Raw genomic sequence first — 12,743 nt, 5'->3', positions numbered from 1 at the left:
ACGATCTGTTGGGAACTCGGCGCTGACGCCCGTGGTTGTACCTGGGTCGCAAGCCCCAAGGGTAGCGTTGGCCTGGCGGCCTGGGGTACAACTGGAAGCATCCGAAGGTCCCGGCAAAGCATGAGTCGACTGGTAACAACAAAACAACTTGTTTATTTTAACATCGCAAAGAGTTGGCGGTCAGGTTGACCGAAGTAGAGAGACGGGAGAGCACTTTACTCAACAGAAGAAATCGGAGCCCTCCTTTTGGCGTCCGGGGGCAGCTGTTTTTATACTCTCGCAGTTGAGGGCAAGAAGGAACCCCTCAAAAGACGAGCACGTGAATGTACAATGGGCTAATGGTGACGCACACTGTCGTAGCGCTGCCGTAGCACCATGTCGAGCACGATCTCGTAGCACCCTGTCGTAGCGCTGCCGTAGCACCATGTCGAGCACGATCTCGTAGCACCCTGTTGTAGCGCTGCCGTAGCACCATGTCGAGCACGATCTCGTAGCACCCTGTTGTAGCGCTGCCGGTCGGGCACAATGGCTGTAATGAGGGGATGATCCCTGCTTTCGCATCGCCTGGTTCTGGCACAATGACTGGAATGCGAGGGTGATCCGTTGCGGTCGCATCGCCGCAGTCGCGCCTGGAAACACCTGCCGATGAGCGTTGCGGTGACGACGATCGGGCCAGAATGTCTGCCGCCCCGCCGCAGTCGCGCCGGCAAAACCACGTGTCGCAGGCGAAACGCAACAGACCGCCCCGCCGGGGGAAGGAGATCCCGATGGACAGGGGACTGCATCCGCTGTCCGGAGGGATGTCGCTCGATGATGCTCATAACCGAAGTCGGGCGTCCCTCGACGTTTCTTGAGCGCAGCGCACAGAGAAGGCCTCGTTCTCTAGTTCAGGTTCGCACGGGACACTGCAAAGTGACTTCGGGAGAGTTCACATTTTTGTTCTCGTTCCCGGCAAGCGTTAGAACTACGCTGAAACTCAACCGCTCAGTCAGCAAGCACGGCACAACCCTCACTAAGCCCTGCCAGGCTCTTTCCCCTTTTTATACCACTGCCTAGTTCCTTACAGTAGTCTAGCATCACTCAGAACGCGTCCACAAATTGAAAAATTGCACTAGAAAGCATATCATCATTTTGAAACACTAAACAAAAGCAATATGTTAAAAAAAATCCTGCCTCAGGAAGAAAAACATCAGTAACAAACAATTTTGAGGCTGATTCCTACGTTAGGGGCTTCGACTTAAGCCATCGGCGTTACCGTTGAGACTCCCCTTTTTGTAACGCACCTCAAAGGAATATTGTTGTAAAGCGAGGCTCCAGCGCAGGAGGCGGCCATTTTTGGGAGAGATGGTCTGCAGCCATTGGAGAGGGCAGTGATCCGTCTCAATGATAAACCTCGAGCCGGCTAGATAGCATGACAATTTCTGAACGGCCCACACGAGACATGCACACTCTTTCTCGGTGGCGCTATACGCCTGCTCACGACTGGTCAGCTTACGACTAGCATACAGGACGGGGTGTTCTACTTCTCCCTTTTCCCGTTGGCACAGTACAACGCCCATGCCTCGCTCACTAGCATCGCACTGAACAATGAACCCTTTTGTATAGTCTGGCGATCGTAGCACAGGCTGGTTTGTTAGGGCACTCTTTAGGGCGCTAAAAGCTCTTTCCTTTGTCTCGTCCCAGACGACTGTTTGAGGCTCTGTCTTTCTTAGAGCATCCGTCAGGGGAGCCGCGATATCAGAGTACCTGGGAATGTACCTCTGATAGTAGCCGGCGACACCTAAGAACGACCGAATATCGGTCTTCGTGCGCGGTTGCGGAAAGTCTCGCACAGCGGCCACTTTTATTTCAGAGGGGCGGCGACGACCCTGACCAATCACGTGACCGAGGTAGACAACCTCGGCCTGTGCTAACTGGCACTTAGGAGCCTTTACTGTCAAGCCCGCTTCGCGCAGGCGGGTTAGCACTGCCCGCAAGTGTGCCATATGCTCAGACCAGGATGCGGAGAATATCGCTACGTCGTCTAGATACGGTAAAGCGAATTCTTGCTGTCCCCGCAACACTTTATCCATGAGGCTTGAAAAACAGTATGGCGCGTTCTTCAAACCAAAACTCAACACTTTAGGACGGAATGTTCCCATTGGTGAAATGAACGCCGCATACCTACTAGCCTCTTCTGTAAGTGGAACCTGCCAATAACCCCTGACAAGATCTAGGGTGGAAATAAACTGAGCGCTACTAACTTTCTCAAGGCGCTCCTCGATGTTAGGGATCGGATAAATTTGATCCTTAGTGATGGAATTAAGCCTGCGGTAGTCGACGCAAGGACGAGGTTCCTTGCCCGGTACCTCAACTAAAATCAAAGGGGAGGTATAATCACTCTCACCTGCCTCAATAACACCGAGCTGTAGCATTTTCTTTACCTCAGCCTCCATAATATCGCTCTGGCGGGGTGACACCCGATACGCCTTGGATCGTACTGGCTCTGGGGAGGTAAGTTCTATATCATGAGTAAGTACAGAAGTCCTACCAGGCCTCTCAGAGAACAGACCTTGAAACTCTTGTAATAGCTGGTGTAGTTCGGTTTTCTGCTCAGGCGACAGCGGTGCTTTACTGATAAGGTCACTAATGACTTGACCGGTGTCTTCCCTGTTCGTCACTGAGCCTAGTCCTGGAAGCTCGACCGGAAGCTCTTCAGGAACGTTTACCATCATGCACACCACTGCTTCCCTTTGTCTATAAGGTTTGAGCAGATTACAGTGGTAAACTTGCTGTGCTTTCCGCTTTCCTGGCAGACTTACCACGTAGTTAACGTCCGACAGTTTCTGAACAATTCGTGCTGGGCCCTCCCACTGCACGTCTAGTTTGTTGTTTAGCGATGTGCGCAATATCATGACCTCATCGCCAACCTCAAAACGACGGGCCCTGGCTGTCTGATCATAATAAACCTTGGCCCTCTGCTGGGCCTTTGTCATTGCTTCACCTGACAACTCCTGTGCCCTTCTTAAGCGTTCGAGGAGCTTAAGCACGTACTCCACCACGACTGGGTCGTCGCCCCTACCTTCCCATGATTCTCGAAGCATGCGAAGCGGATACCGAAGCGAGCGACCGTACACCAGTTCAGCTGGCGAAAACCCCGTAGCTGCATGCGGCGCGGTCCTTAAAGCAAACATCACCCCAGGCAGACACAGCTCCCAGTCAGTTTGATGTTCAAAACACAAGGCTCTCAACACGCGCTTCATGACGGAGTGGAGCTTCTCAACGGAATTCGACTGTGGGTGGTACACTGAGCTGTGTAGCAGCTTTACCCCACATCTTTCGAGAAAAGTTGTCGTCAAAGCGCTAGTAAACACTGTGCCCTGATCTGATTGGATTTCCGCAGGGAAACCAACTCGCGCAAATATGGACAGTAGTGCATTAACTATCTCAACTGAGCTGAGTTCTTTAAGCGGCACTGCTTCAGGGAACTTTGTCGCTGGGCAGATCACAGTCAAAATGTGTCTGTACCCCGTGGCTGTTACCGGCAGAGGTCCCACAGTATCAATAACGAGCCGTCTAAAAGGCTCCGTTATGATAGGTACCAATTTCAACGGCGCCCTTGATTTGTCCCCTGGTTTGCCCACCCGCTGACAGGTGTCACATGACCTCACGAAATGGTCTGCGTCCCGAAAACACCCTGGCCAATAGTACTCTTGCAAGAGACGGTCCTTAGTTTTCTTAACTCCTAGGTGTCCGGACCACGAACCCCCGTGTGACAAGCGCAACAGATCCTGACGATAGCATTGAGGCACGATCAGCTGATCGAACTCCACTCCTCTGCGGTCTAGATACTTCCGGTACAGGACTCCACCTCTTTCCACAAAACGCGCAGTTTTCCTGGCGATACCTTCTTTGACATTGCAGCGCACGTTTTCCAGGCTGCCATCCTTTTTTTGCTCGGCTATCAAAGCCGACCGGCTGACTTTTAGCAACCTATCAAGTCCGTCTGACGTAGGCGCGATGAGCAAATCAGTAGATAGCTCTTCTAACTTTCCCGCGTCGGGCGTTTCCTCTCCAGTATCCGGCGCCTTTAACGTTACAGACTCAAGTTTATTCAGTTCGGGCGTGCTCGGAATATCAGCTTGCTGCGCCTCTGACCCTTTTTCGTTGTTTGATAACGTCGGCCCCGCAACTACCGCCTTTGCAGCGAGCTCCCGAACCTTCGATCTGGTTAAGGCCTGAACACTAGCTTCACCAAACAAAAGCCCCTTCTCGCGCAGGAGGTGATCGGACCTGTTTGAAAATAGGTACGGGTATTGGGGTGGCAGCATAGATGACACTGCCGCCTCTGTCTCAAGCGCTCCGAAAGGTCCTTCAATAAGCACCTTTGCTACTGGCAGACACACGCTATGAGCTTCCACGGCTTGCTTGATCCATGCGCACTCGCCCGTGAACATATGGGGTTCTACGTAAGACGGGTGAACTACATCCATCGTAGCTGCGGAATCGCGAAGCACTCGGCACTCTTTCCCGTTCACGAGGAGGTCTCGCATGTAAGGCTCGAGAAGCTTCATGTTCTCGTCAGTGCTGCCTATTGAAAAAAACACAACTTTTGGTGTTGTTTCCGGACACTGCGCCGAAAAGTGACCCGGCTTCTGGCACGTATAACACAAGCGCGCTCGCCTCATCTCGAACCGCTTTCTGCGTTTGGCTGCCGCCGTCTCTTTACGTTTGGTCGGACTGCTTTCGCTCGCATCCGCACTACGCGTGTCCCCCTTTAATCTCATGGGCGTGAACTTCGGCCTCTCAAACTTAGAGCCAAATTCACCCTTTTGACCGTCCTTAGCTCCGCGAGCTCGACGCGTCACAAACTCCTCGGCTAGCTCAGCGGCTTTAGCCACCGTACAAACGTCTGGCCTATCCAAGACCCAGTATCGCACGTTCTCCGGTAACCGACTATAAAACTGTTCTAGCCCGAAACACTGCAGAACTTTATCGTGGTCACCAAACGCTTTCTCTTCTTTGAGCCACTCCTGCATGTTCGACATAAGCCTATACGCAAACTCTGTATATGACTCACTTCTGCCTTTCTCATTTTCCCGAAACTTCCGACGGAACGCCTCCGCAGACAGCCGGTACTTTTTTAGCAGACTCGATTTTACTTTGTCGAAATCCTCTGCCTCCTCTCTATCCAAGCGAGCGACTACGTCGGCCGCCTCGCCGGGTAACAAAGTGAGCAAGCGCTGTGGCCACGTTTCCCGAGAGAACCCCTGCTTCTCGCATGTTCGCTCAAAGTTAACCAGGAACAAACCAATGTCCTCTCCAAGCTTAAACGGCCGCATCAGGTCAGTCATTTTGAACAATACTCGTTCTCCTGCACCGTGTGCCTGACTTCCATTACGAGCGCGTTCCATCTCTACCTCAAGACGCTTCATTTCCAAAGCGTGTTGACGGTCACGCTCTTGTTGCTCTCGCTCTTTCTGTTCTTTACGTTCACGCTCTTCTTTTTCTTTCTGTTCTTTACGTTCACGCTCTTCTTTTTCTTTCTGTTCTTTACGTTCACGCTCTTCTTTTTCTTTTTGCTCTTTAAGTTCGCGCTCCTGTCTTTTTGCAGTCTCCCTCTCTTCAATGGTCTCAAGGCATTCCGACAGCTCGTCATCCTCAGCCTCTAACTCAAGAATAGCCTTTAGCAGTTCAGGTTTTCTTAGTTTGTCTGAGACATCCAGACCCAACTCTCTTGCAAGCTCCAACAATTTCGGTTTGCGCAACGACTTCAAATCCATGGCTGCTCTGAATGCTGCTTTCTCTACTGCTTACTATTGTCTTGCCGCAAACTAACCCGGCAGCAACGACAACCACAATTACCAGCTCTGTTTCTGACACTAACAAAAGCCTGGCAAAGCTCAGAAGAAGAAAGTCCCGCACTCACCAAACCTCGCAGGCAGGAATTCCGCGCAGTCGTTCCGCTGCAGGCAACCAGTCGTCACACAGGGCTCGTTGCACTGCTCCCGGATCGTCGTTGAGCTGCTCAGCATACCGTCAACTGCATCTCTTCGCTGCTGGCCTCCGTTGTCGCGATCTCACCGCTGGCAGACAGTTGTTTGAAGTCGGAGGCGATCTCACCGCTGCCAACCAGATGTTTGGATCGGACCGCTGGTACGATCTGTTGGGAACTCGGCGCTGACGCCCGTGGTTGTACCTGGGTCGCAAGCCCCAAGGGTAGCGTTGGCCTGGCGGCCTGGGGTACAACTGGAAGCATCCGAAGGTCCCGGCAAAGCATGAGTCGACTGGTAACAACAAAACAACTTGTTTATTTTAACATCGCAAAGAGTTGGCGGTCAGGTTGACCGAAGTAGAGAGACGGGAGAGCACTTTACTCAACAGAAGAAATCGGAGCCCTCCTTTTGGCGTCCGGGGGCAGCTGTTTTTATACTCTCGCAGTTGAGGGCAAGAAGGAACCCCTCAAAAGACGAGCACGTGAATGTACAATGGGCTAATGGTGACGCACACTGTCGTAGCGCTGCCGTAGCACCATGTCGAGCACGATCTCGTAGCACCCTGTCGTAGCGCTGCCGTAGCACCATGTCGAGCACGATCTCGTAGCACCCTGTTGTAGCGCTGCCGTAGCACCATGTCGAGCACGATCTCGTAGCACCCTGTTGTAGCGCTGCCGGTCGGGCACAATGGCTGTAATGAGGGGATGATCCCTGCTTTCGCATCGCCTGGTTCTGGCACAATGACTGGAATGCGAGGGTGATCCGTTGCGGTCGCATCGCCGCAGTCGCGCCTGGAAACACCTGCCGATGAGCGTTGCGGTGACGACGATCGGGCCAGAATGTCTGCCGCCCCGCCGCAGTCGCGCCGGCAAAACCACGTGTCGCAGGCGAAACGCAACAGCACTTAGTAGTTAGCAGTGGTTAACTTTGGGGACCATTTATCTTGTAACGATCCACTCCATTTCATATTGTTTTCGCCCTTCGCCATGGGTTCGGGCGTGGAACGAGCGCGTGCAGTCGCACCGCCGTTATCATTCGTATCGGCCACTCGGTGCTATGCCATGATAAGAAGGATAACCTGATATGCAACGTCGCAAAACACGGTGCTTGTGCGCATTTTCTATTGTTCTTTTCTTATCGGGACCTGTATTTTCTTGCGTCCCATTTCCTGTCCATTATTTGGTCATCATGGTGTGTATTCCGTATGTATACGATAGGTTTCGTTGACCAATCCTATCAGGCGTGGCGCCGAGCGATCCGGCGGTATACCGGTGACGCGGCGACGTTTAAGCAAACGTCCGAGCCAATGAGGGAGAAGGAAAAATACGTGGATCGTTCCAAAATACGGCGCCTGCAACCCATACTTTCCTGTGTCGCGTGTCATTTTTCCATTCTTCTGATTACGCGGTGCACCGATTGGCCGATCGCAGCGATAACGCCGGAGCGGCGGCGTTACACGAGTCATGCCAATGGAAAAATAAAAAATAAATTATGGGGTTTTACGTGCCAAAACCACTGTCTGATTATGAGGCACGCCGTAATGGAGGACTCAGGAAATTTCGACCACCTGGGGTTCTTTAGCGTGCACCTAAATCTAAGTACACAGGTGCTTTCGCATTTCGCCCCCATCGAAATGCGGCCGCCGTGGCCGGGATTCGATCCCACGACCTCGTGCTCAGCAGCCTAAACACAATGGAAAAATGAAATTGAATGTTAGAAAATACGGCTTGGTTGCAACTCCACTTCTCGTGGCCACGAAGTCAGAAAGTTTTTGATCAAGATAAAGCTCACGAGCCCGACACTGGACACAGAAAAAAGGATGGCAAGGATACAGCAGACACAGTACTACAACCGAATTAAATGCCTCGCTGACGCCTCGAACGTATGGTATCGAGACGCAGCGCCGTTGCCTGGCTGGTGCGGCAGCCGCCGTCTGCCTTTCATGCTCGTTCATTCGGCGAAGGACGCGGTGAATAAATGCCTTTGTGTAACCGTTCGTACCAAGGTCACGGATTGCTGTTTTTTCTTTCTCTATTTTCTTCCTCCTGGAGGTGCGAAGACGAACACTTTCAGGCCTCTCGACACGAGGCTTCGCACTACAAACAACTTGTGGAAAACCGAACGCTCTATTTCCGGAAGCAGCTTAAGACGTGTGGATACAGTGGCGTAGCAACAGGGGGGGCCGGGGGGCCGTGGGCCCCGGGTGCACGGGGCCAGCAAGGGGGGGGGGGGGTGTCATATACGTCTGAAGACACCCGAAAATTGTCGATATCCTCGCCTTCCTCAACTACACCCGGTGCGGGGGGGGGGGGGGGGGGAGGTGACAGAAGAGCTAAGGGCCCCGGGTGCCAGACGACCTAGCTACGCCACTGTGTGGATACTTTGATTGCGTCATTGAAACACAGCTGAAACGCCGAAATGCTCTCATTAGACGACCACACTAAACGTATTTTGTTTGAATTTGTTCTAGCGCAGGCATGTATAAGACACATGAGACAACACACAGCGCTGTGTCTTAGTTGTCCCGCGTGCCTTCTAATTGTCCTTGTCGTTGTGACTGCGCTGCAACAAATTCGAAGGTGGCCTACGAACAAGCCTATTTAGCTGCCTTATCGAACTTATCTTTATGACAATCGTGGCATTTGGGAGGGAAAAGTCAATTCAGCCAATTGCAAGAAGGATGTAGAACTTCGGTTTATGATCTGAAAGCTTTTATTTTTTTTTTACGAAACCACCAAAAATTAAAAAAGAAGATTAAATTATGGGGCTTCACGTGCCAAAACCACTTTCTGATTTTGAGGCACGGCGGAGTGGAGGACGCCGGAAATTTAGAGCACTTGGGGTTCTTTAACGTGCACCTAAATCGAAGTACACGGGCGTTTTCGCATTTCGGCCCCATCGAAATGCGGCCGCCGTGGCCGGGACTCGATCCCGCGACCTCGTGTGCAGCAGCCCAACACCATAGCCACTGAGCAACCACGGCGGGTCACCCAAAATTGCTCGGCGCCAGAAGCGTATGGACTCTGTTCCATTTTTATCATGTTATTCCTGTCAAGACTTTCATGTCATGCGATGCATGTCACCAACCGTGTCATTCCTGTCATGTCATGCATCATGGTGCCATTTCAAGCATGTATTTCACGAAATGTGATTAATGTCATGCCATGCATGCATGTCATGTGATGTCTTTAAGTGTCACTAAGTGTCAAGTCATGCATATCATATCATGCATATGACATATGTCGTTCATACATATATCATGCGTGTCAGGTGGCGAATTCCGATGTTGATGGCACTGATGGAAACGGAAAGTTGGCATCGCGTCCGTGAAGTTGGCTTCTCTGCAACACAGCGGAACATTTGACGTCATTTTAGACCACGTGTTGAGAGTCGGCGAGTACCGGCACGAGCGGCGCGCGGAAAACAGAGGCGTAACTCTGGCTCCCTTCGAGGCATGCTGTGTGTCGCAGCTAACGAAGTCAGTTACAAATATATATATATATATATATATATATATATATAAACGATGGAAAAATCATGGTGCAATAAACGATTATAAGACTTACGGTGTTCGGTCTTAAGAAGCCTGACTACCGAACAGCGTAAGACTTAAAATTGTACCTTGCTCCATGTTTATTGAAGCTTTTTTTTCTTCTTTGACCAGCTTCGCTAACGTCAGCTGCGACACCCTATATATGGAGGGACTACGCCCTCCTCCAACGCAGCTCTTCATTCAGCATATTTTATTGACGTAATCTGCATTCTTTCGCAAAATTGTTGCACGACAATGATTAGCGTTATTTTGTCCTCTGATTTCTACCATCATACAATATTCAAGACATTGCAAATTAATATAATTGTTTAGAATGTGAAAAAAATAATTACTCATCGTGGTGAGGAGGCACCAACACTTCTGTGCTGAAGGTGTAGCAAGACTGTCACGTGTGCGGCCATCGGAGAGCAACACTACGGCCTTGCACGTTTCTTTAACCACGGAATTAAAAAAAATAGATACGCAGCGGGGTGCTTTGCACGCCCGAATGTCATCTTGCAGAAAATCAAGCCCCTCAGATCAACGTATTATTTTTCGCTCATCCAGATCTAGCGACCCGCTTATGAATAGTGCCGAGACTTACTTATACGCTGGTATTTATGAGCTGAAAATTAAGAGGAAGCTTTAGCTCGGAGCTTCTTATCTAAATGCATGGGAAAGGAGAAATCGTTTTTCTCGGCGACCACTGCACCAAATTTGATGGGGTTTGTTGCATATAAAAGAAAAAGTCAAAATGTAGTGACTGTTAGTAGCGAATGTTTTATTTATGTCGTCAATCTTTAAAAATAAAAGTTGACTAGAACCGTGAATTTTCAGAAAACGAAACTATCAAGTTTGCAACTCTAATTCAGCAGTGAAAAATGATATCACAATTCTGTAAATTGCACCTAATAGTACATCCAAGGCGGACAAAATCGGTATGTTATACATGGCTTTCAAATAGATCACTAAATTGTGAGCAGGATTTTTGCAATACTCTTGTAGATACTGTAACAAAATCGCGTAAGATATGACTTGACATGTAAAATTTGTCCTCTTTGGATATTCTAATGGATGGATTTTACAGGTCTGCAATTTCTGTTCTATAGGTGCAGATCTATGAATTGGTTAACTTCGCGCTTCTATTTCTTTTATCTTACCAATATTTGAAAATTCCATAAAAAAAAACTCAGGCCCTAAATCAAAATTCCGCTTCCGACAGTCACTAGAATTTAGCTTTCTCTCTAAATTGCAACAAATTTAAAATCGCCCTAAATTCTATCTCAGAAAAGGCGTTTCTGCGTTTTATGCGTATTTGAATAGGAGACATTGGAGTTGTGCCCGAGCTAAAGCTTCCTCTTAAGCGCAGTGCGCTTCTTTTTTAACAAAGCCCAGCAGATAGACGAATCTTATTACCAGGCCACGGGGATGCGATTTTGTACTCGAAATTCCACCACATTGTCAAATTCACCATCTTGCTTAGCTTCGATTGGTTGACAGGACGGCTACGCCCTCTGATCGGCTCAGAACGCAAACATGGCGGAATTCAACAGTATGGCGAAATTCGACCGTGTGCAGAATAGCATCCACGAATGCATCAATCCCATCATTACAAACAAAGAAGTAAAAAAAAAAAGGGTCACAACAGAACGAACGAATCTGAGACGGATCAAGAGGAGGTCATAGAAAAAGAATCACAATGAGACGTGAATATTGAAAACACATGCTTCGGTAACGCCGCGCAATTAAAGCTCGCGTGAACGCAAAAAAAAAAAAAGGAACACGCAGGTCTCACCGAGACTCGAACTCGGATCGCTGGATTCAAAGTCCAGAGTGCTGACCATTACACCATGAGACCGCAACCTCTTCCGACGCCGGGAATCGAACCCGGGCCTTCTGGGTGAAAGCCAGATATCCTAGTCACTAGACCACGCCGGAACTGCGAGCGGAGAAGGCATACGGCGCAGGCTTTCGGCAGATTTACTGACGCATATATATATATATATATATATATATATATATATATATATATATATATATATACGCACACACACACACACGACGGACGCCTTACGTCATGCGTCACGCACTCGACATGTCTTTTCCAGCTGTTCGGACGGCGTCAGTCGGGAGCGAAGCGAAGACGTCATCGCGGCGTGCTGCTGGCTTTGCGAAGGTTTCGCGTGTAGATCGCGTACCGTCTGGTGACATTTCTTGTCGACACCCAAGAGAGAAAAGGAGCATGAAATAACGCAAGAAAAGTAGGGAATTCGTTCATTGTATATGTTGGAAGGCCTGGTACTCAAGCGTAAAAAAAAGAGGGGGGGGAAATGAAAAAGAGAAGGAAGGAAGAAGGAAACAGCGAACGGAAGAAAGGGGAGGGGAAAAAAAGAAAAGAAAACTAAATGTCTGAAAAAGAAATTCTCGAGCGAAAGAGAAACGTGACAATGGAAAGGAAGGTGAAAGAATACCGGACAAAAAAAGCATGTCTTTTTTTTTTTCTTTTTTTTTCTGTGCGTGAAGCTTTAGCCCAGAAACCTTGACATTTCTTGATGCTCTTACTCGCGCCCTGCTCTCGCATTCACCTACCTTGTCATTGAATTCAATCGGCCAGGGATATATCGTACTTCCTGGATATCGGAAGTATGGCGCAGTAGTGTCTGAAGTTGTTATAATCGGTTGAGGAGAAAAAAATAAGGGAGCGAAGTAATGTAAGCGACTGTAAGCGCAAGGTACATCGCAAGATCGTGAGAAAGTGTGTATAAGCAACCAAATACGTAATTGATTACTCAGTGCGCGTTCCTGGGCTTCGAGTTTTTTTAGTAGTCTGCTAAACACCCAATTGGTGAAGTCATGCATTGTATTGTAGCGCAATTAAAACAAACACAAAGAACAGAGGATCGAACACCACGGGTGTTACGCATAGCGGCCTTGGTGCCAGGTCCTCTGATCTTTTTGTTTGTTCTAACTGCTCCATACAATGGCTTCACCGAATATCAACTAACTTGCCTAAGACAATTCATGCTAAGCACCTAATTATCTCAGTTGGTCGAGTGACCGTCCCGCAAAAGCGGTAGTGCGGAGTTCTACTGCAATACCAGGACGAAATCATCAATTTGGAATGTTCTTTGTTACTTTTTTTTTCATCACGAACACGTACGGGTCGCTACGTAAAAAAAAAAAGAATTGTGACCGTCGTGTATATTGCAATATGGATGCCAAGTTTTCGTCTATAC

The 12,743-nt window shown here is 49.3% G+C and overlaps 2 non-coding genes across 2 annotated transcripts; both read right to left on the bottom strand.

The window, feature by feature from the left end:
• Positions 1-11,293: 11,293 nt before the first annotated feature.
• On the bottom strand, positions 11,294-11,365 carry TRNAQ-UUG (transfer RNA glutamine (anticodon UUG)). The gene has a single exon. It is a non-coding gene; the product is annotated as a tRNA-Gln (tRNA).
• Positions 11,366-11,373: 8 nt separating this feature from the next.
• On the bottom strand, positions 11,374-11,445 carry TRNAE-UUC (transfer RNA glutamic acid (anticodon UUC)). Its single transcript has one exon. It is a non-coding gene; the product is annotated as a tRNA-Glu (tRNA).
• Between the last annotated feature and the right edge of the window lie 1,298 nt (positions 11,446-12,743).

Source organism: Dermacentor variabilis, chromosome 3 (assembly GCF_050947875.1).
Source record: "Dermacentor variabilis isolate Ectoservices chromosome 3, ASM5094787v1, whole genome shotgun sequence".
Lineage (NCBI taxonomy): Eukaryota > Metazoa > Arthropoda > Arachnida > Ixodida > Ixodidae > Dermacentor > Dermacentor variabilis.
Note: the sequence above shows the minus strand (reverse complement) of the source record. Positions and strands in the feature narration are given on the sequence as shown.